Source organism: Mobula hypostoma, chromosome 29 (assembly GCF_963921235.1).
Source record: "Mobula hypostoma chromosome 29, sMobHyp1.1, whole genome shotgun sequence".
Lineage (NCBI taxonomy): Eukaryota > Metazoa > Chordata > Chondrichthyes > Myliobatiformes > Myliobatidae > Mobula > Mobula hypostoma.
This window is the reverse complement of record NC_086125.1, coordinates 24,914,233-24,938,424: the sequence shown is the minus strand read 5'-3', so window position 1 is coordinate 24,938,424 and position 24,192 is coordinate 24,914,233. Positions and strand designations below refer to the sequence as shown.

General features: G+C 44.1%; 1 protein-coding gene across 6 annotated transcripts in view; it reads right to left on the bottom strand.

Annotated features, from left to right (window-relative positions):
- The window catches only part of LOC134339258 (transcription activator BRG1), a 169,750-nt gene that overhangs the window by 116,591 nt on the left and 28,967 nt on the right, over positions 1-24,192 (bottom strand). For 3 of the 6 annotated variants that reach the window (XM_063035613.1, XM_063035619.1, XM_063035618.1), the window contains exon 2: positions 2,092-2,239. The exons of the other annotated variants lie outside the window; for them this stretch is intronic. The gene's annotated coding sequence lies outside the window, so the exon portion shown is untranslated. The remainder of the gene's footprint in view (positions 1-2,091; positions 2,240-24,192) is intronic. 6 annotated transcript variants of the gene reach the window in all.

The window sequence follows — 24,192 nt, the reverse complement described above, 5'->3', positions numbered from 1 at the left end:
CACTGCCTTGACTGTCCGCTGTCAGATCATGTCTTCCATAAATATGTCACAGACTGGATGGTCTAACAGCCACAAATACCTTTTCAGTGCTAGGGCGAAGCAGGAAGGGAATGCACTCTGATGTGGACCTAAATGCACATTCTATTCTCTTGTTATTTTTGTCCTGTTAGCAGAATAATGCTGTTTCATTTGGCTGTATTCATGGGTATTCATGTATGGGTAAGTGACCATTAAATTTGAACTTGAACCTCATAGTTGAATGGCCACTGTTCCAAATAGCAAATGACCAATCAATTAAGACATCAGAGTGAGCAATCAAACGCCCATGGTGGTATAACAACAGGAGAGCTGTACGTGAGTGCACATCCTCCCTCGTCTCATTCACTATAAAATAAACAACAAAAAACTTGGATTTATATAACATCGTTAAAGCAGCAATGCATTCTAGGAATGTAATCAGACAGAAAGCCTGGAGAGGTAGTGAACTGGATTAGTCATTGGCTTCGAGGGAGAAGCCAGGGAGTTGTAGTGGATGGTTGCCTCTCTAGCTGGAGGCCCGTGACTGGTGGAGTGCCGCAGGGATCGGTGCTGAGTCCATTGTTGTTTGTCATCTGTGTCAATGATCTCGATGATAAGGTGGTAAACTGGATCAGTAAATTGGGGGACGTGGTGGGCAGCGAGGAAGGCTAGCAGAGCAGGATCAAGACCTGCTGGAAAAATGGGCTGAAAAATGGCAGATGGAATTTAATGCAGACAAGTGCGAGGTGTTGCACTTCACAAGGACAAACCAGGGTGGGACTTACACGGTGAGTGGTAGAGCACTGAGGAGTGCGGTAGATCAGAGCGATCTGGGGTTAGAGATCCATCGTTCTTCGAAAGTGACATCACAGCTAGAACCCACACCCTCTGCTTTACCTCCCCCCACCCACCAACTCTCCGCTTTCCGAAGGGATCGTTCCATCCCTGATTCCCTTGTCCATTTGGTGTTCCAGAGCTTTCGAGGTGGCCTCCTCTACATTAGTGAGACCAGATGTAAATTGGGGGACAGCTTTGTCAAGCACCTCCGCTCCATCTGCCGAAAGTGGAATTTCCCAATGGCCAACCATTTTTTAATTCCCATGCCCATTCTTCTTCCGGCATGTCAGTCCATGGCTCCTCCTTTGCCACAACGAGGCCACGCCCAGCATGGAGGAGCAACGCGTCATATTCAGTCTAGGTAGCCTCCAACCTGATGCCATGAACATCAATTTCTCCTCCCGGTAATTCTGTTTTCCCCTCCCCCTTCCCTCTTCTTCCATTCTCCATTCTGGCCTCACACCTCTTCTCCTCACCTTGGTGAGACCTAATTTGGAGCATTATTGTGCAGTTCTGGTCACCTACCTCCAGGAAAGATATCAATAAGACTGAAAGAGTGCAGAGAAAACTTACATGGATGTTGCCAGGACTTGAGAACCTTTGTTATAGGGAATTAGTTGAATGAGTAGGGACTTTATTCCCTAGAGCATAGGAGAATGAGGGGACATTTGATAGAGATATACAAAATTATGTGGGTCTAGATAGGGTAAAAAAACAAGCAGGCTTTTTCATTGAGGTTGGGTGAGACTAGAACTAGAGGTCATGAGTTAAGGGTGAAAGGTGAAATGTTTAAGGGGAACATGAAGGGGAACTTCTTCACACAGAGGTTGGAAAGATTGTGGAATGAGCTGCCAACAGAAGTGGTTCACGTTAGAGAAATTTGGATAGGTACATGGATGGGAGGGTTGTGGAGGGATATGGTAAGGGGTATGGTCCGGCAGATTAAGTTCGGCGAGGACTAGATGAGCCGAAGGGCTTGTTTCTATGCTGTAAGGTTCTATGATTCTATGAAGGAAGGAATGTTTTAAATGGTCAAATGAGATAGAAACTGCCTGTATTTGGAAGGTCTATCAACATTTTCTGCGATTTAAAATAATTTGATGGTACACCCAGTGGTTTATCCTCAACGCTATTGTGGAAAATTGGATCTAATTCTGTGACTGTTAGGAGAAGGTAGACGGGCTACTGGTTATACTCAGTGTACTGAAAGCAGGTTGTACATCCAGGGATTGTTACCTTGTTGTGGTGAAGCTTGTGACTTCCTGAGTTCCTGAGAGTGATGCCGGCTGGAGTTTAGCTCCTGGTAGGGTCACCCATGGTGGTACGGTTAAGGGGGACGTTCCAGACAAAGAGCGATCCAACCAGACCTCAACAGTGGAGTTGGCTGAAGATAACACATCACAACATCAGCGAATGCAAAGGAAGGCTGTGATTTTGCACTATTTGCCAGTGGACCCTGACCGTGATCTGCCACAGACTGAGTAGTGGCTGCCTGTGCATCACCGTCCCTGTGTTTAACAAAGTCATACACAGACATCCTCCGTTAAGGGAATACACCCTGACATCCTGGATTAAGTTCCGCGGTGATCAGTCGGTGGTGGAGGGGGCAGGTTTGTGAGGTCTGGAAGCCCCTAGCCATGAGCTGGCACATTGGGTAGTGGATGTTTGATTCAGTCGCTGAGCTCCTGGACTGAGGCAGAAGGAGCCCTTCGGCAGATGCACCCACAACCGAGCAATCCTGTTTAGGATCCACGCTGCACACCCCACTCGGGAAAGGGGCTGGAAAAGGCCTCCTAGAAATAGCCTGCCTCAACCTCCTGACGGGATTACTGCATCCAGAGGAATCACCTGAAACAAAAGGCCTTTGAAGCCTGGAGTTTGTGCACTCTGATAAGTGAGTGCAACCAGTGATTGACAAGAGAGGAAAACTGTGATCATCGCCAGAGAACTGAGGAGATGCTAGATTAACCCAGCCGCTCAGATGAAGGGCAACTGAGGGAGAGAAGGGTGGTTACACCCTCTTCGGGAAAGGGAGGCAGCTGACGAGCCCAGCATCCACGGTGCTGGGTTTGCAATAAAGAACCAGCCAGCCAGTCAACCCTTTGAACTGAACTTCCTGCAAGGGTCAGTGACGACAATCCATTTGGAGCTTGCCAACAATCAGACAGCAACTGTTGTGAGTGCTCATGCACCAACTCTGGACTCACATGAGTACGAAAAAGAGGTCTTCTACACTTGCCTAGATGTGACACCGCCGAACATCCCCAAGGAAGACATGATAATTCTCTTAGGGAACTTCAATGCCAGGGTTGGTCGGGACTTCAACCTTTGGAGGAATACCATAGGAAAGGAAGGCATTGGCAACATCAACTCAAGTGGAGTACTACTTATCATTTATGCTGATCACCACTCTCTTTCACCAGAAAAATAAATTCAAGGCATCTTGGCAGCACCCACGATCATAGTCTAAGCTGGAGAGTGCCATGATGTGAATATCACAAGGGCTATGATTGGGACAGATCATTGCCTGATCTGCCCCACCATATCCACTAGACTCATGAAAAAGAGGAAGGTTCATAAGGAGCAAACCAGGCCAAGACTAAATCTCAAGAGCCTGATTGACTCTGCCACCCAGCAGCATCTGCAGACCTCGTTTAGGGAAAACCTCCAACAGGGATATCTGGAGGATATCAAAGAACACTGGGATCTGCTTAAATCAACGATCCTCAATACCTGTAAAAACATCCCTGGGCTTAAGTCCAGATAACATCAGGATCGGTTTGAAGATAATGACATGGACATAGAACTTATCTCCAAGAAAAAGAAAGCCTTTTGTGCATCGCAGAATGACAACAGCAGCAAGGTCAAAAGAGAAGCGTACTCCAGAGCCAAGGTAAAAGTCCACTGCATGTGGAGGGAGCTAAAGAATTCTTGGTGGACTGAGAAAGTCCTGGAAATCCAGAGACTGGCAGACTCTGATGACACAAGAGACTTATTCAGTGCCTCCAAAGCAGTCCATGGTCCAAGTCACTTTGGATTAAACTCCCTACACTCAAAGGATGGGAAGAACTTCCTAAAGGATAGGAAGGATATCAATGACCAATGGAGACAGCACTTTCAAGAACTTCTTAACCACGACAGCACTGCTGAACCAGAAGTTACTAACCAAATCCTCTAGAAATCTGTGAGAGAACACATGGGGGAAACGTGCCAGTATGGAAGAGGTCCATATGCCACCAGGACCCTGAAAAACAACAAAGCCACTGTTTCTGATGGAATCCCTGCAGAGATCCTTGAGGAAAGTGGAACCTTGCACTCGCACCCCGGCACCACGTACACACCCTGCTCCTGATGGTCGGGGAAAAGGATCAACTACCCTCACAGCTCAGGGATGCACTGACAGTGACCATATTCAAGAAGGGAGTCAAGGCAGATTTTGGTAATTGCAGAGGCATCTCCCTCCTGTCAACAACATACAAAGTACTTGCGTGTATCCTTGTCAACTGACTCCTTCCACTATTTGAAGGAGTACTCTGTGAATCACAGTGTGGTTTCTGACCATCTAGAGGTAGTTCAGACATGATCTTCACAGCATTCCAGTTACAGGAAAAATGCCACAAACAAAGGCAACCCTTGTACTTGGCCTTCATAGATCTGACAAAAACATTTGATACAGTAGACTGCCAAGTTCTTTGGTGTATAATATCAAGACATGGCTGTCCTGACAACCACTTACAAATACTGAGGCTACTGCATTATGGCATATCAGCCACAGTACTCAGCAACAGTGGGGCTGAGTCAGAACCCCTCACTGTCAGTACAGGAGTCGTACAGGGCTGTATCATTGTGCCCAGTTTATTTGCCATCTTTATTGCTGCATCCTTCACATCGCCGGCCAGGACCTGTCACTTATGTACAAAATGGACAACAGGCTTTTCAACCTCAACCAGTTCACGGCCAAGAACAAAGTCATCATCGTCATTATGAAGCTTCAGTATGAGGATGACAGTGATATCAAGCTCACTTTGAAGAAGACATTCATCTCCGAGATGGATAGGTCATGTCATCTGAATGCCTAACTCACATCTCCCCAGACAGATCCTTTACTCCCATTTGAAGGAAAACCAGCATGCGCCTGGTGGGCAAACAAGATGCTTCAACGACAACATCAAAATCAGGCTGACAAAATTCAACATTACATCTAAAAACTGGGAAGGCATTGCACTCAACAGATGCACTCAAGGAGCAGACCTACATGACAGCAACTTCCACTGCGCCTGAGAGAACAGCCGTGAAAGGAGAGAATTAACAACCAAAAGACCCAACCCCTAACCACAGCCACCACTTACTAGTGTCCGCACTGCACCAGAATATGTAGATCCTGGATTGGCCCCTGCAGCCACCCGAGGACTGACGGACAGACATCTCCGTAGGAGAACATCTTACTCAACTCGTGACGGCACTGCTAAAAGCATTCAGTAATCGAGCATTGATCAGGGGAACAAGATGTGTGATAGGACCCCGGGTGGTAATGACTTATTGTGCTGGAATTCTACATCATGGGAAAGAATGGGAAGTGATTTGGTAGACTGGAATTTGGTGATTAGATAAAGTGTGTACTGGTGTGGAGATGGCTGCATACGTTCAGTTTACATCGGAACTGACACACAGTCTACCAGGGCAATATCACTTCAGGCAGCATTTGTTTCTAGTTGACAGTCCTTCTCCATGGGAGGGCAAGGCAAAAAAATCACGGGAAAGATTTCTTTCTCTTTCCCTGCCTCTCTCTCTGCCACTTTATCTCTCTTACTCTCTCCTCCTCTATCCCTCCCTTCCTCCCTCTCTATGACTCTCTCCCTCTTTCCCTCTCTATTTCTCACCCCCTCTCCATCTCTCTCCTTTCTCACTCTCCTCCCTCCCTATCATTCTCTCATTCTCTTCCCCTCTCTCTGTAATCTCTCTCCCATCTATTTTTCTCTTCCTCTCTCCGCAATTTCTTCTCCATCCTTCTCTTTACAGTATCTCTTTCCCCCTCTCTATATCTCTCCCTCACGTTGCCCCTCCCTCTCTCTCCTCTCCCACTGCATAACTGCCTCAATGTAGACCAAACCAATTCAAGTTTCCTCAATATAAAGACTAACTCTCAGAATGGCTGACAGGGCTGTAGAAGTGGGCACCGGTTTTGTGCAGGATGGGGGGAAAGAACAAAGATGCGGCTTCAATGTCACTGTCTATAGAAAGACAAAAACATTTTCATTCTCATTCCTGATCACACTCTCGTTAATTCTGTTAGAAACTGCTGATGCATGGCTACGGTACAAGAGTAATGATATAAGAATAGGAAGTGGTTATTTTGTTAATATACATGGTATTTCAGTTCTTGAATCCTAATTGCTACTTTTATTCAGATCTATTTGTGTCCTTTTTTCCCAAGTAAGAGGCTGGTGAAAGCAGGATTAGGTTAAGAAGTGATGCTTCTTAATGGTCTGTGTCTAGGCTCATAAACAATGAGCACCCATGGATCTTCACCCCATGGAGAGTTGGTCCTTTTGGAGAGGATGTAGCCCAAGGATTTTGATGCCTCTAAGGGTGAACTGTACTGCTGGGATACATTCTCAAGAGTAGAGGGTGAGCATGGATACTATCAGGAATCAGATGTGGCAGGAAGTGTGTGATCTGAGTGACAGTGATATAGTGAGCCACATCAAACTTCTCTCAATTAATTTTAGAGTCATAATGATATATAGCATTGGCCCTGACATCACATACAATGTGTGTGGAGTTTGCAAGTTCTTTGTGAGCGTAAGTTTAGAAGAATGGTTGGGGGATCTCATTGAAATCTATCTAATATTGAAAAGCCTAGGTACAGTAGACTTGGGGAGGATGTTTTCAACTATGGGGGAAAATAGGACATCCCATTAGAACAGAGATGAGGAGGAATTTCTTGGGCTAGAGGATGTTGAATCTGTGAAATTCATTGCCACAGATGGCTGTAGAGACCAAGTTACTGGGCATGTTTAAAGCAGAGGTTGATAGGTTCTTATTTGTAAGAGTGTCAAGGTTACAGGGAAAAGGCAGGAGAATAAGATTGAGAGGGAAAATAAATCAGCCATGATGGAATGGGTCAAGTGGCCTAATTCAGCTCCTGTATCTTAAAATATTGTATGATCTGACTGACCTTGATGTAGCAGGCCACATTATAGCTCCCTGGTAACTTTAGAGTCTTAGAGACACACAACCTGGAAACAGCCCCTTCATTTTCCTATCCAAGTCCACATTGACCATCAGGAACTCATTTACTCCAACACACCTATCCCATTTTTTTAGTCTCCCCACATTCTCATCAACATGAATGGGAAAAGTAGACAGTACATGGCAGGACCCTGAGGAGTACTGATGTATAGAGGGATCTTGGGGTGCAAGTTCATGGTTCCCTGAAAGTGGCAAAGCAGTTCGAAGTTCCAAGTAAATTTATTATCAAAGTACATATATGCCACTGTATACCACCATGAAATTCATTTTCTTGCAGGTATTCACAGTAGAATGAAGAAATAGAATAGAATCAATGAAAAATTACACACAAAGACTAAGAAACAGCCAATATGCAGAAGACAAACTGTGCAAATACAAAAAACAACAAATAATAATAACGAAGTAAGTAAATAAGTAATACAAAGAACTTGTATTGTAGAGCGCACCGGTTGTGCAATCAGTTCAGAGTTGAGGCGAGTGAAGTTATCCACACTGGTACAAGAGCCTGATGCTTGCTGGGTAATAACAGTTCCTGAACCTTGCAGTGTGGGACCTAAGGCTCCTGTACGCCTTTCCTGATGGCAGCAGTGAGAAGACAGCACGACCTAGATGGTGATGGTCCTTGACGATGGATGCTGCTTTCACAAGAAGGCAGGGTGGTAATGAGTGTAAGAGTCAGGAAGTCATGCTCCAGGCATGGAAATTTCCCAAAGCTGGGACCATCGTAGATTTTCTATCTCCGTGGGACATTTTGATCAGGTCAGTCAAAGTGGGAGCTTCCTACGGCAGGGATGTTTAGCAGCAGATACCAGGACAGGAAAGAAAGGGCAAGCAGAAACATAAACTTGAGGAGGAGGGCAACTCGAAATGGTGCAAAGATTTATCGGAGCTGTTTTTATTTAAGAGCTTACATTAACATACATATTTTATAAAGCCATCTACTTGCACCAGTAGTATACTAAACCAAGCTCACTGTATTGTTTCACTCTTAGTGAAAGAGAAACACATACTGAGTGAAGTGTGACTGTGGCTCAGTTAGTAGCACTGTTGTCTTAGATCTGAAGGTTCCAGGTTAAATTGGTAAATAGGTTTATAATTGTCACATAGAACATATAACAGTACAGCACAGCACAGGCCCACAATGTTGTGCTGAACTTTTAACCTACTCTAAGATCAATCTAACCCTTCCCTCCGACATAGTCCTCCATTTTTATTACATCCACTTGCATATATGAGAGTCTCTTAAATGGCCTTAATGTAAGTAAATTTACCTCCATCCCTGGCAGGGCGTCCCATGCACTCAGCCCTCTCTGTACTAAAACCCTACCTCTGACATCCTGCCTATACTTTCCACCAATTATCTTAAAATGATGCCCTCTGCTATCAGCCATTTCTGCCCTTGGAATGTGAGATACAGCGAACAAACTTGTCTTGTGCACTATTCATATAAATCAATTCATTATAACGGTTTATTGAGTTAGTACAGGATAAAACAACAACAGAATACAGAATAAAGGGTTGCAGTTACAGAGAAACTGCAGTCAGGCTGGCAATAAAATGCAAGGTCGAGAATGTGAGGTCAAGAGTCATTCCTTTTGTACTAGGAAAGCATTCAACAGTGGGGTGGAAGTTGTCATTGAACCTGGTGGTACATGCTTTCAGGTTTTGTATCTTCTCCCTGATGGGAGGAGAGATGAGAGAATGTCTAGGGTGGATGGGATCTTCGTTTACGTTTTACCGAGGCAGAAGGAAGTGCAAGGTGGAGGTTTCTGTGATATGCTGCACTGCGTCAGTAACTCTGCAATTTTTTGCAGCCATGGGTGGAGCAGTTGCCAATCTAAGCCGCAATGCATCTAAATAGGATGATGCATCAATAAAAATCCCACTTGAGGGTTGCGGGTTATAATCCATAGAAGAATCCTCTGTCATTGAATGAAAGTGGTCTTTGAGATGAGACATTAAACAGGACCCCTACCTGCCCCCTGACCCTACTGACTTTATTTAGAGAGGAAGGCCACAGCTCACTACCTCCATCAACTGTTACCAAAGGGGGTAAAAGCCTATTTGTGCAGCAAATTCCCAGCAAAGCCATCTTGTGGTACCATAAAATGATCATATGTAGCTACCAATGGCCAAGGCTGCAAGATACTGTAGAGAGTTGTGAATGCAGCCCAATCTATCATGCAAACCAGACTTCCCTCTAGTCCCTCTATTTCCCACTGGCTTGGGAAAGCAACCAAAATAATTATCCAGACATTCTCTCTTCTCCCCCTTCCCCGATGGCCAGAAGTTAACAAAAGCTTGTGAGTATGTATCACAAGGCTCAATAATAGCTCCTAGCCTGTTGTTAGCAGACTCGTTAAAGGTGAACTCTTGATCTCAAAATCTACCTCATTATAGTCCTTGCACTTTGTCTACCAGTACTACAATTTTTTGAAACTGTAAAGGCCAATTTATACTTTTGCGTCAAATCTACGCCGTAGGTACGGCATAGCCGCGTACCCTACGCCGTAGCCTGACGTGCACCTCCCCAAAAATATAACTATGCATCATGGCGACGCAGACCGCAACAACTGCATTGGTCCGCTTGGTAGCATCTCTTGGAGACAATGAACCAAATCGTTAAATCTACCTGCCGGCTTCCAAAAATATTTGAAATGCATTTCCTCGTCCGTGTCTCTAAGCACAGAAAATTCACCCTCCTTCTGCCTCAATCCGTTCAATGGTCGTACACACCATCTCCTCCAACGTCTTCTCTCTTTCCTGCGTTGCAGTAATTTCAATAAAAGTAACTCTTGTTCAACATTTATTAGCTCCAACTCCAACATGATGCGCTCAGTTTCAGTCGCCATTGTTTGGAGTACAGAAAGAAACTCAACACAGTGGCATAGAAACCCCACCGCCAACGAGCGTTTTGGTGGTGAATTGCAGAGCGACGCAGACGCACCAACGCACAAGTATAAACGCTCACAACGGCATAGGCTACGGCGTAGAGCCTACGCAGAAGTATAAACCAGCCTTAACTTTGCATTCTGCTCTGCGCCTACAGATGCACGATAGAGAGCACACTGACTGGATGTATCACCACTTGAAACAGTGACGCTACAGCACAGGACCAGAAAAATCTGCCGACGGTTGTAGACTCAGCCAGCTCCACCACAGGCAACAGCCTCCACACCATCGAGGGCACCTTCAAAAGACGATGCCTCCAGAATGCGGCATCCTCACCATCTGGGATGCATCCACTTCTTGTTACTACCATCAGAGAGGAGGTAGAGGGGCCCATAGACAGGAACAGCATCTTCCCCTCTGCCAACAGATTTCTAAACGGTGCATGAACACAACTTCACCATCCTTCTCTCCTTTTGCAATACTTACTTGATAATTTTATTATTGTAATTTATAATATATTTTATGTACAGCACTGTACTTCTGTACACAAGACAGCAAATTTCACGACATATGTCAGTGATGATAAACCTGATTCTGAATCCTTTTTACCATGTTGATGTACTTTTGTCTGGCATGATCTGTCAGGATGGCATGGAGACAAAAGCTTTTCACTGTATCTCACTCAGCATGTGACAGTAATGAACCGACGCCAACAAAAATGCTGTGTGATCTTTCAAGATACTTCATTGTACACAAGGTCCTTCCAAAATTCGTGGTCCCACATGCAAGTGAAGAAGAATGTGGCTCCCTCACCATGCTTGTAGGTACCCGAGGGAGGAAGAAATAGCAGTGGGAATTTTGAGGTTATACATGAGACTGGAAGGTTGCTCTGCATGACTGTAGGTTCCTTTACCGAGAGGTGAATCAGTTAGCTTCCTAATAACAATTCAATAGCTCTGAATAGAATCACAGCACCACCATGGAAAGTATCCGAGAAGTATCAGGAGATACATTCAAAGCTTTCATCCTCCCTCCCCTACCCACACACCTTGTCCCTCACATATCACCTTCCATCTTGTAATCCTTCCCCTCTTCCCCAGCTTCTTATTCTGGCTTCATCCTCCTTCCTTTCCAGCCCCGATAAAGAGTCTTTGCCCAAAACATCAACTATTTATTCCCCTCCATAGGTGCTGCCTCACCTGCTGAGTTCCTCCAGCATTTTGTGTGTGTTGCTCTACATTCCAAGCCTGCTTACGCAATTACAAACAGGAGCTGAATACAGAACGGCCATCTGCCCGCCTATCATAAAACATAGAATAGTACAGCACAGGGATAGGCCATTCAGGCCATTATCTCTGTACTAGCCATCTAACCAATACAAATTAATCTCATCTGCCTATAGGGAGAAGGCTAGAGAATGGGGTTGAGAGGGAAAATAAATCAGCCGTGATAGAATGGCGAAGCAAATTCAATGGGCTGAATGGCCTATTTCTTTTGGTCTTATTGTATTAAAATAGTCCATATCCCTCCAAGACCTGGCTGTTCATGTGCCTGCATAAATGCTCCTTATACAGGTGGCCCCCGTTTTCCGAACGTTCGCTTTATGACACCTCGCTGTTACGAAAGACCTACATTAGTTACCTGTTTCGCTAACAGAAGGTGTTTTCATCGTTACGAAAAAAGGCAGCGCGTGCCCAAACAGCCAAGCTCCTTCCCCCGAACTGCATTCTAGCCGGCATTGCTTAAACACGTGCTTTATCTCAATTTATTCTGTGTATCCGTTAGCAAGATGAGTTCTAAGGTATCGGAAAAGCCTAAAAGAGCTCATAAGGGTGTTACACTTAGCGTAAAACTAGACATAATTAAGCATTTCGATCGTGGTAAACGAAGTAAGGACATTGCCCACGTGTAGAACTTGCCTGCATCCACCATTTGCACTATTTATACGCAGAGAGAAAGAATTCTGAAAGCTGCCAACGTTACTGTTGGTTCTGCTCGTAGCAAAGTGGTTTCTCTTAGTCGGCATCCAATAATGGATAAAATGGAAAGTCTATTGCTTGAGTGGATTGATGGGTGTACAAAGCGCGGTGTTCCGTTAAGTTTTCTTATACTTAAGGAGAAATCAGTCAGTCTTTTTAATAAGTTGCAGGAAGCACTGGACGATGGTGATGAAAGTGTTGCGAAAGTGGAATTTAACGGTAGTCACGGGTGGTCTGATCGGATTCTGAGGCGAGGACAGCTTCCAATGACTCAGCCTAACACACCATCATCAGTGCGCTCGGCGCTGCCTTCCTGATTCCGGTAAGTGATACTACACTCTACATACATTATTTCTACTTTATATAGGCTGTGTACCTTCATGTGTTATTTGGGATGACTTGGCAGCTTCATAGCTTAAAGGTTACTGGAGAGAATGTTTCTGCTGAGAGTGCTTGCATGAGATTTTCGCTATGGAGAACAGTGTGGCAACGATTGTAGAAAAGTATTTCTACTTTATATAGGCTGTGTATTTACCATATCATTCCTGCTTTTACTATATGTTACTGTTATTTTAGGTTTTATGTGTTATTTGGCATGATTTGGGAGGTTATTTTTTGGGTCTGCGAACGCTCACGAATTTTTCCCATATAAATAAATGGTAATTGCTTCTTCACTTTAGATTAGATTAGATTATGAGGACACACAGTCCTCTTTTATTGTCATTTAGTAATGCATGCATTAAGAAATGATACAATATTCCTCCGGTGTGATATCACAAAAACACAGGACAGACCAAGACTGAAAAAACTAACAAAAACCACGTAATTATAACATATAGTTACAACAGTGCAACAATACCATAACTTGATGAAGAACAGTCCATGGCACAGTAAAAAAAAAGTTCAAAGTCTCTCAAATGTCCCACATCTCACGCAGACGGGAGAAGGAAGAAAACTCTCCCTGCCATGCCCGACCACAGTCCGACTCTGAGTCGTCCGAAAACTTCGAGCTTTGATCAGCCCTCCGACTCCGAGTACCGAGCACCATCTCTATCCAAACGATTTGACCTCAACCTCGGTCGCCAGCAGCAGGCAAAGCCGGGGATTTTGAGGCCTACCCTCCGGAAGATTCTCAATCGCGCAGTAACAGTGGCAGCCAACCGGTGTTTCAGAAATTTCGCCAGATGTTCCTCTGTGCTTTCACGTCTGTCTCCATCAAATAAGAATTGTCCACGGCCCCTATTTAACGGATACGATATCATTTTCACTGGACAGCTGAATGCGCGCGGCGCACTGCCATTTCCTCCCACCTCCGTTACGACATTCCAGCTTTTACAAACCGTTTCACAGGAAAGTGGGGGAAACCTGTACATTGCCATCGTATCTGCTTCTACCACCACCCTGGCAGTACAAGCCAAGCACTGACAGCTCTTTGTGTAAAAAAGTCTTGCTTTGCAACTTTACTCCTCTCACCTTAAATCTATGCTCTCTAGTATTTAGCCTTTCCACACTAGGGAAAAGTCTCTGACTATCTATGCTCCAGAGAAAACAATCAAAATTGTCCAACCTGTCCTGATAGACCAAGGTCTTTTGAGCCTCTACTATTCAGCTGTAGGACCTGTAGGACTCAGGACAGCTCTCTACAAACTAACTGGAGTCAGGGAATGATACAGCGTGGAAACAGGCCCAATGGCTCACCAAGTCTAAACTGACTATTAAGCATCCATTGAAATTAGATTAGATTAGACTAGCTCTACTTAACTCTATTTATCACATGTACTTCAAAACATCAAAAAATACAGTCAATGCACATCAAAGTTGCTGGTGAACGCAGCAGGCCAGGCAACATCTCTAGGAAGAGGTACAGTCGACGTTTCGGGCTGAGACCCTTCGTCAGGACTCTGACAAAAACTCAGACTCTGTAAAAAATACAGTGAAAGGTGTCGACTGTGTCAACAACCAACACAGACTGAGGATACGTTAGGGGCTTCCAGCACCAACATAGCATGCCCACAGTTTATTAACCCTAACCTGAGCTACATCCAAATAACCAATCCGACCATTTTATCCTCCTTACATTCCCCATCACCTCCCTCTAAGATTCTATCCCTCACCTAAATGATAGGGGCACCTTACAGTGGCCAATTAATCTATCAATCCACAATTGTTGGGATATGGCAGGAAAGCTGAGCATCCAGGGAATCCTATTCTGTCACAGAATGAACATGAACTACCTGAGATCAGGACTGAATCTGGATTAATGGAACTACTAGAGGAGAATTGTCCTAAAGGACTCATGTTCTGCAACCACCCTTCCACAAGACATCTCAAAACTTGTTTTAAACATGATATAAGAGATTGAGTAACAGAAGCAGGAGTGGGCCAATTCATGCTTACATCTCTATCAAATAAGATTAAGACAGAATTTTTCCCCTGCACTGACCCCATATCCCTTAATTCTCTCAATATCCAAAACACTATTAGTCTTTGTATTGAACAGTCTCAATGACTGAGCTTGTACAGCTTTCTCAAGTACAGAATTGTCATCTGGGTGAAGAGCTCTCAACTTATCCCGGTACCAAGTGGTTTACCCCTTATTCTGACACTGTGACCACTAGTTCTGGACTTCCAAGCTGGAGACACAAGAGACTGTAAATGATGGAAATGGAAGCAAAAAATTAACTATTTGAGGTCCTCTGTGGGCCAGGCAGCATCTGTGGAGGTGGTATGGACAATCGACATTTCCAGTCCAATTGAGCCTTCATCTGGACTCCACAGCAGGGTAGAGAAAATGAGACACGAGAGACTGCAGTCGCTGGAACCTGGAGCAATAACAAACAAGCAGCTGGGGGAAGGCAGCATCTGTGGAAGAAAATGGACAGTCAATATTACAGATTGAGAGCCTTTATCTGGAGTCATCAGTCTAGATCAGGGGTTCCCAACCGTTTTTATGCCATGGGCCCCTACCACTGACCAAGAGGTCTATGGACTCCAGGTTAGGAACCCCTGGTCTAGATGAAAGGTATTGACCCAGAATATTGACTGTCCATTTCAATCCACAGATGGTGCCTGACCTGCTGAGTTCCTCTTGTGTTTATTTTTGCTCCAGATTCCAGCATCTGCAGTCTCTTCTGCCTCCATTCCTCTATTCTGCCACAGAGTCCAGATGACCCGTAACATTGACTGTCCAATTCCCTTCACAAATGCTGCCTGCCCCATGAAGTTCCACCAGCATCTTGCGTGTTTTGCTTCCTCAGCTAGAGAACTCTATTGTGAGTCCTGATCCGAAACGTTGACTCTTTACTCCTTTCCATAGATGCTGCTTGACCTGCTGAGTTCCTTTTGTGTGTTATTCTGGATTTCCAGCATCTGCAGAATCTCTTATGACTGACCCCTTCCTTTGACATCCTGATCCTCCATTCTTGACATCACAGCTAGGGAAAATTTCAACTCAGCATCTACCCTGTTGTGTAAGATATTTTAATCTCTCAATGAGATAGTCACTGGATTCAGCACCCCCACCCCCCAGCCCCCAACAACTCCTCTGTAAAATTCCATTCAATTAGTAAGTTGTACAGCAGAAATGTCCTCTTCTGTATGCCCTTCTCTCAGGATATTCTTAGCTGTATTCCCGGCTGCAGATTACTAATTTCAAAAAGGGCACCGTGTCACATCTACTGCAGCAGATCGATTCAAAAGATAATTAAACCCTTTCTTCCCTCAGAAAAAAAAAACAAGTGCACTGCTGTGCAAACCATCGCTGGCGGGGAGTTAGTTAACCAGTTTTCTCTCTTCTTTTAAAACTAATTGTTTCACCAATCCAATCACACAGCAAACATCTCAGCTGTCACAGGAAGAGTGGGCTGAGTGTAGTTTAGCTAGTGTGGGCTGACCGAGCTTTGCACTTTCCCAACGGGGACTAAAAATAGTCAGATTACTTTACTGGCTGTGCCTTGTAACGAGCTGCCGTCAGGCGAGAGAATAAATGGGACCCAGAGAGGAGAGAATTTGCCTGTTAAGCACAAATTGGTGGCTGTTCGGATGGAAAATTTAATTAAATGAACCCCAGATTCCACACGACAACGATCACAGTACCAATCTCTATGGGATATTATGGTCACAGACTTCCAGTTAGGAAAACATCCTACCATCATGTCAACATTTGGATGCAATTAGCTGGCTGGATCCCATGTGCCTTAATCTTCTGAACTGGGCTTCCATGTGTGACCCTTACAAAAATCCATTTGGACAAAGCATGTAAATCTGCCTTTCTCAAACTTCTTAGCTACCTCATCAAAAAACTCAACCAAATTAGTGAGATAGGACTGACTGTTCCCGGTCTCAGGTGATGGCTACTTGCCTTATAAAAAGGAACATTAGCTATCCTTATGGGTACACTTGAAGTGGAGGTTCACAGGTTCTTGATTAGTAAGGACGTCAAAGGCTATGGAGGGAAGGCAGGAGACTGGGGGTTCAGAGGGAAAATACATCAACTATGATCAAATGGGCTGAATGGCCTAATTCTGCTCCTAAGTCTTATGGGTTTACTAGTTGGGCTCCTTGCTTTCTTCCAGCAGCTTCTTATTTTTATCCTGATAATTTTAAAATATCTTTACCCATCTTTGTTCCATTTCTATCCATACTCTCTAGCAGGGAGGTGAGGGAAAAGATCAAGCCCCAGTTCCTCAATGAAGGAAATCTGTTGAACAGGCTGGGTCACATTTACATCATTAAAGAAGACTTTAGCAGAAAAATCCAAGCTGACAGTGCAGTGGAGCATGAAGAACGTATTGTGGGAGATAGTATGCTTCAGCTAAGACCATAAGACATAGAAGCAGAATTAGGCCATTTGGCCCATCGTGTCTGCTCCACCTATCAATCAGGACTGATTGATTATCCCTTTCAACCCCAATCTCCCTGTAACCCTTATTAATAAGGAATCTATTAACCTCCACTTAGAGATGAGGAGGAATTTCTTTATGCAGAGGGTGGTGAATCTTTGGACTGCATCGCCACACAATGATTCTACCAAATCATTGGGTATATTTAGAGCAGAGGATGATACATTCTGGATTAGTAAGGGTGTCAAAGGTTGTGGAAAGGTGGCAGGAGAATGGGTTGAGGGGGGAAATAACCAGCCATGATCAAATTGTGGAGGAAACTCGACTTCTACGTCTTATTAACTTATATATACCAAATGACTTGACCTCCACAGCCATCTCTGAACATGACTTCCAAAGATTCACCACCATCTGGCTAAAATTAAACTAGATGATGAAAAAGATCTTAAGGCAATGATCAGAAGAGTAATCCTGGATACCCTGTGCCTTAGTTACACCTCAAGAATCTTCAGGTTATTTTGAATGGCTCTTTCTGGGAGCACATTCCCTAGCCAACAGCTCTGGAGTATAATATACAGCTGGTCTGGAGTCACAAAAGGCACAAGAAGAAATGGAAGTTCCTTTTTGCAACCACTGGATTACAGCCAAATGAACGTGAATTTATCAGGTTTGGGCTCAGCAAAAGATGGGATAAGACGTATACATCTTCTGTGTTTCATTCTTTATTTTGAAAGTTGATAGGTATTTAAGAAGGCGTATGATGTGTTGGCCTTTGTGAGTTGGGGGATTGAGTTCAAAAGTTGCAGTTCTCTAAAACTCTGATCGGACTACATTTGGAGCATTGTTACTGGTTGCCTCATTATAGGAAGGATGTAGAAGCTTTAGAGAGGGTGCAGAGGAGATATACCTTGATGTGATCATAGATAGAGAGCAGGTCTTGAGGACAGGTTCAGCAAAAGCTAGGACTTTTCTCTTTGGAGCAAAGAAGGATGAGGCGGCTTGATAGATGTGTATAAGATGATAAGAGGAAATGAGGCAATCAGTGCAGTCCCTGAAAAAGATGTTTGAAAGTGGTCTACCTGGCAAGACTTTGAAAACTCTGCAGTAACCACATTTGGAGTATTGTGAGCAGTTTTGGGACCATTACCTAAGAAAGGATTATGCTGGCAATGGAGAAGGTCCAGAGGAGATTTGCGAAAGTGATCCCAGGAATGAAAGGATTAATGTATGAGGAGCTCTGGGCCTGTATTCACTGGAGTTTAGAAGAATGGAGGGGGGGGGGTCTCATTGAAACCTATCGAATATTGAAAGAACTAGATAGAGTGGATGTGGAGAGGGTGTTTCCTATAGTGGGAGAGTCTAGGACCAGAAGGCTCAAAATACAAAGACATCTTTGTCCCCTTTAGAACAGAGATGAGGAGGGATTTCTTTAACCAGAGGTTGGTGAATCTGTGGAATTTATTGCCTTAGCCAAGTCATTGGGTGTTTTTAGAGCTTGATTAGTAAGGGTGCTAAAAATTACAGGGAGAAGACTGGAAAATGGAGTTGACAGGAAAAATAAATTAGCCATGATGAAATGGTGGAGCAGACTCAATGGCCCGAATGGCCTAATTCTGCTCCATTCTTATTGCCTTCGTCTAATATTCCAAAAAGTTGTACCCTAGCAGACTCCACCAAGAAACAAATTAGTTTGTAATTTACCCATATGTGGTTTATGTGATCTTGAACATAATATAGACGCTGAAATTGCCAGCGTAACTTCAGAACTTTGGCTGACTTACTGAGCCCATAAGAGTTTTGAGAGATGCTTCTGGGAAACAGTGTTTCAACAAAAGCCCGCCTTTCCAAGCAAACAGAAAAGAAGAAGATAGAAGGATGGAGCTAGAGCTGTTGGGGAAGGTCTAAACTAATTTGGCAAAGGAATGGGAACTGGAGTGATAGGGCTGAGGATGGGGTAGTTGGTATACAAGTCAATACAGTGTGCAGTGAGACCGTGAGGAAGGGCAGGCAAATGGTATATGGCAAAATTGCAATCACTGGGATGCAACATGGGGGCAAAATCAAAAAGGTAGGTGATCTTGTAGCACAGTTAAGAGATTGGCAGGAATGATGTTATGGGAACCTCAGAGTCGCGGCTGGAAGAAGGTCATGGTTGGCAGCTTAACATCCAAGGATAGACATTGTGTCACAAGGGCAGGCAGGCTGGCAGAGGGGTTGGGGTGGCTCTGTTGTTAAAAAAATGAAACCAAATCCTTCAAAAGAGATGACAGAGGACCAAAAGATGTAGAATCCTTGTGAGTGGAGTTAAGAAACTGCAAGGGTAAAAACATCCTTATGGGAGTTATGTACAGGCTCCAAGAAGACCACAACCATGTCATGGTCTGGAGGTTTTCATGCCTCAATGACCTGGAGAGCTATGTTAGCTGGAGTCAGGGTCTTATACTTTGGTTCTTAGTCAGGTCACCCATGCCTAAGAATTCAAAGGGTGGAGGCCAGACCAAGAGTGGTCCACCGGTCTGTTGTGTATTTACTATTTCAGTAATATTGTAAATATATTGTTTGATTAAGCATTCTTTGTTGTTTACATAAAGCATTGCAGGTTATCTGTAAAAGTATCTAAATGTCATTACGCCACAACATACACGTGCGCCTCGCTTAAAGTAAAAATCAAGTTAGACTCGCAGTCTGGACTCTCTGTGTTTTCCATCCAATTAGTTTTATGTTTTGAAGTTACAAAACATAATACAGCCCTCCAGGTTCGGAGGTTCAATTCAGGGCTAACAACCCTAACTGATCAAACAGAACTGTTACGGAAACAGCAATGAACAACCCTTCTACATCTATGTGCGAGTTTTCCTGAGTCTCTACCAGGGACTTGCATGGCTGACAGTAGAGAAAACCAAGAGGAAGCTACTAGCACAATGAAGGAAGCCCTGAACACTGCCAAGATCAAGACCAAAATTGCTTACTGGAATGTATGAACTGGCAGGCTCGCACAAATGACTGCAGAAATGCATTGTTACAGCCTACATATACCGGGTGTCAGTGAAAGCAGATGGACAGGATGTGGCAGACTAAAGGCACAATAGTATCATTGAAGAAAAGTGCATTTTCTACAAACAGCTACAATTGGAGGTAGACATAACACCATCCCATGACATAATCGTCATCAAGCACCAAAGTTACTTCACGAGGTTCATGGGCACACGTGGATGTGGAATGATGAATAACAATGGTGAAAGACTAATGGAATTCTATGCCCGAAACAATCTAGTCATAGGAGGGTTGCTCTTCCCACACCATGAAATCCATAAACCCACCCAATGGACATGACCAGAACCAGATTGACCATTTGATGATCTAAGACACCAGTGTGAGATCTGCTTTCACCATTCAGCTTAAGAACAGACTTCAGGCCTTGCAAGACCTTGACAAGGACGTGTCAGTAAACAAGATCAACACAGTATGGAATCAGATTGCCTCAGTCTTCAAGGAGAACAGCAAGGCTTATATAGGATAAAAAGATGAAAAGAAGAGCAAAGAATAGATACAGCAGGAACATGGACAGCCTTAGAAGGATGGAAAGTTAAGAGGAAAGTGCCAGATGCGAAGTCAACTTGACTTAAGGTGAAACTTCAATTAGCATACACTGAAGCTAACAAGAAGGTGAAGAGACTTGTCAGAAAGGATTAAGAAAGTCTACATGAAGACCTTGCAGTGCAGGCCAAAGAAGCAGTCAACTGAGGTCACCAGGGAAATACGTACAAGATTTCAAAATTGGTATGCGGAAAGTTCCAGACCAGATCCAGTGGTCCAGTAGGAGATACGAACGGTCTACTTTTGACAACTGAGAAAGTGCAAGAAGCACAATGGACAGAGTATTTCTGAGAATTACTGAATAGACCACCACCAAAGGGAGAACTTGACATACACAAAAGGCAGCAGAAGACCTCGACATCAACACAGATCCACGCAAGAAAGCAGAGATTGTTGCTGCGATTAAATCATTAAAGCACAGCAAAGCTCCAGGACATGACAAATTGAATACCGAACTCGTCAAAGCTGAACCAAGAGTTTCAGCAGGCATCCTGCAACCATTGTTGACTGTAATCTGGGAACGGGGACAAATACCCAAGAACTGGACGAAAGGAGCTGTTGTTAGGACCCCCGAGAAAGGAGCACTAAGTGATTGCAACAACAGCTGTACATCACACTTCTGTCAGCGCCCAGCAAGAATCTCGCCAAAGTCATTGTCCAATGGATCACAGATGCTGTTGGTGTGTGCTTGAGGAAGGAGCAAACTGTCTTCAGGAAGAGCAGAGGCTAGGTCAACCAGATCTTCATACTGTGTAACGTGATAGAACAGCGCACAGTAACAGAGACCACTGTATGTAAACTTCATAGACTTTGAAAAGGTTTTTGATCCACAGGAAGTGCATCTAGCGAATTCTCAGATCATATGGGGTCCCTCCTAAAATTCTCCAGCTCCTCTAGAGTTCCTATGCTAACCTCACCTGTACAGTTGGGGGCAGCAACTTGAGCTTTGAAGTCAAGGCAGGAGTCAGGCAAAGCTGTGTGATGTCGGCAACATTGTTTAACCTGAGGCAAACAATGAAAGATAAGTAGAAAGGCATTAGATGGACTCAGTTCTTCGCTTTGGAAGACCTTGACTTTGCAGATGACCTCGCGGGAAGAGAAGATGGCGGCACGCCTGAGCACGCGCAGCCCTCCGGTGAAAAATGATATCGTATCTGTTAAATAGGGGCTGTGGACAATTCTGATTTGATGGAGAATGGACGTGAAAGCACAGAGGAACATCTGGAGAAATTTCTGAAACGCTCGTTCGCTGCTGTCGTTACTGCATGGTCGGGAATCTTTTGGAGGGTAGGCCTCAAAATCCCTGGCCTTGCCTGCTTTTGGCGACCGAGAAGGCGGTCGAATCGTTCAGATAGAGATGGCGCTCAGTACTTGGCGTCGGAGAGCTGATCGGAGGCTCGAAGTTTTCAGATGACTCAGAGTCGGACTGGTCGGCATGGCAGGGAGAGTTTTTCTTTCCTCTCCCATCTGCGTGAGACGTGGGACATTTGAGAGACTTTGAACTTTACTGTGCTCATGGACTTCTTCATCAAGTTATGGTATTGTTACACTGTTTGTGACTATATGTATAATTATGTGGTTTTGTCAGTTTTTTCAATCTTGGTTTGTCCTGTGTTTTGTGATATCACACCGGAGGAAATAATGTATCATTTCTTAATACATGCATTACTAAATGACAAGAGGACTACGTGTCTTCATAATCTAAATTACTATCATATACATGCCAGCACAAGCAAGAGAAAACTCAATGCCTGTGTACCTTTGGTGGACAAGTTGAACTCAGAGTCAATCAGAGAAAAAGTGACACCATGATCCTCAGTGTAGAGTCTCCTCCTTGTGTCAAGGCAACTAACCCAGCACTAGAAGATTCACCCAACTGGGCAGCATCATTCAACTGGCTGGTGGGAGTAAGGGCGACATCCAGAGCAGACTCAGCAAAGCTAGAAATGTCTTCAGATCAAAGTATGGGGATCATCCAAGTACAATGTCCAAACCAAAGTGATGCTCTGTCAGAGTTGTGTTCTGTCCACGCTCTTGTATGAGTCAGAATAATGGCTCATGACAGAGCTTGATCTTTCCAAGCTGTTATCATTTCATACCATGAGCCTCCGAAAGATCCACAGTATCTTATGGCCAAGAAAGATATCCAACCATGCCCTACTCCTTCAGTGTCATCAGGAGGACATGGTCACAATCATTATGAGAAAGTGTTGGAGATGGCTTGAGCATGAGATGAGAAGAGAGGCCAACTCCATCAAGATGGCACTTCACTGGAACCCTGAAGGGCAAAGGAAACGTGGGAAACAGAAGATGTAGAAATAAATACCCTGAATCACATGAGAAGATGGCCAAGGACAGAGAGATGGAGGACCATCGTTGCTGCCCTAAATGCCAGCAGCATAACAGGCAGTAAGTAAGTAAGGGTAAAAAGATCCTAATGGGAGTTTTATACAGGCCTCCAAACAGTAGCCCGGATGTGGGAATTAAACGACAATGGGAGATAGAAAAAGCACATAAAAGGGACAATATTACGATAGAAATGGGGGATTTCTATATGCAGGTAGAGTGGGGACATCAGGTTGGTGCTGGATCCCATGACAGGGAATTTGTGGAGTGCCTATGAGATGGCTTTTTAGAGCAGGGTTTTTTAGGGTTGAGCCCACAGGGGGAAAGGCAGTTCTGGATTGGTTGTTGGGTAATGAACCAGATTTGATAAGGGAGCTTAAGGTAAAGGAACCCTTAGGAAACAATGATCACAATCTGATAAAATTCACCTTGGAGTTTGAGAGGGAGAAGATAAAATCAGACTAGACAGTGTTATAATGGAGTAAAGGAAATTACAGAGATATGAGAAAGGAGCTGGCCAAAGTTGATTGGAAGGAGACACTATCAAGTATAATGGCAGATCAGCAATGGGTAGAGTTTCTGGGGGCAATTCAGAAGGTGCAGGAAAGATTCATCCCAAGATGAGGAAATATTCTAATGGGAGGATGAGGCAACTATGGCTGACAAAGGAAGCCAAAAACAACATAAAAGGAAATTAAAGGGCACACAATATAGCAAAAATTAGTGGGAAGTTAGAGAACTGGGAAATTTTTAAAAAAAATAATAGAAGCCAACTCTAAAAAAACATAAGAAGAGAAAAGCTAGCCAATAATATAAAATAAAATACCAAAAGTGATTTTTTTTCAGATATACAGCATAAAGAGTAAAAAAAGAAGTGAGTGGATATCGAACCACTGATAAATGTCACAGGAGAGGTAGTAATGGGGGAAAAAGAAATGTTGGATGAACTTAATAGTATTTTATGTCAGTCTTCACCGTGGAGGACATTAGCAGAATGCCAGAAATTTGAGTGTGAGGGGGCTGAAGTGAGTGCTATTACTAAGGGGAAAGTGCTGAAGGGTCTGAGGGTAGATAAGTTACCCCAGGGTTTTGAAAGAGGTAGCTTAAGAGATTGTGGAGGCATTAGTAATGATCTTCCAAGAATTACTAGATTCCAGAATGGTTCCTGAGGACTGGAAAATTGCACATGTCACTCCACTCTTTAAGAAGGGAGGGAGGCGGAAGGGAAATTATAGGCCACTTAGCCTGACTTCAGCAGCTGAGAAGATGTTGGAATCCATTATTAAGGATGAGGTTTCAGGGTACTTGGAGGCACATGACAAAAGAGGCTAAAGTCAGCATGGTCTCCTTAAAGGGAAATCTTGCCTGACAAATGTATTGGAATTCTTTGAGGAAATAACAAGCAGCTAGACAAGGGAGAGTCAGTGGAT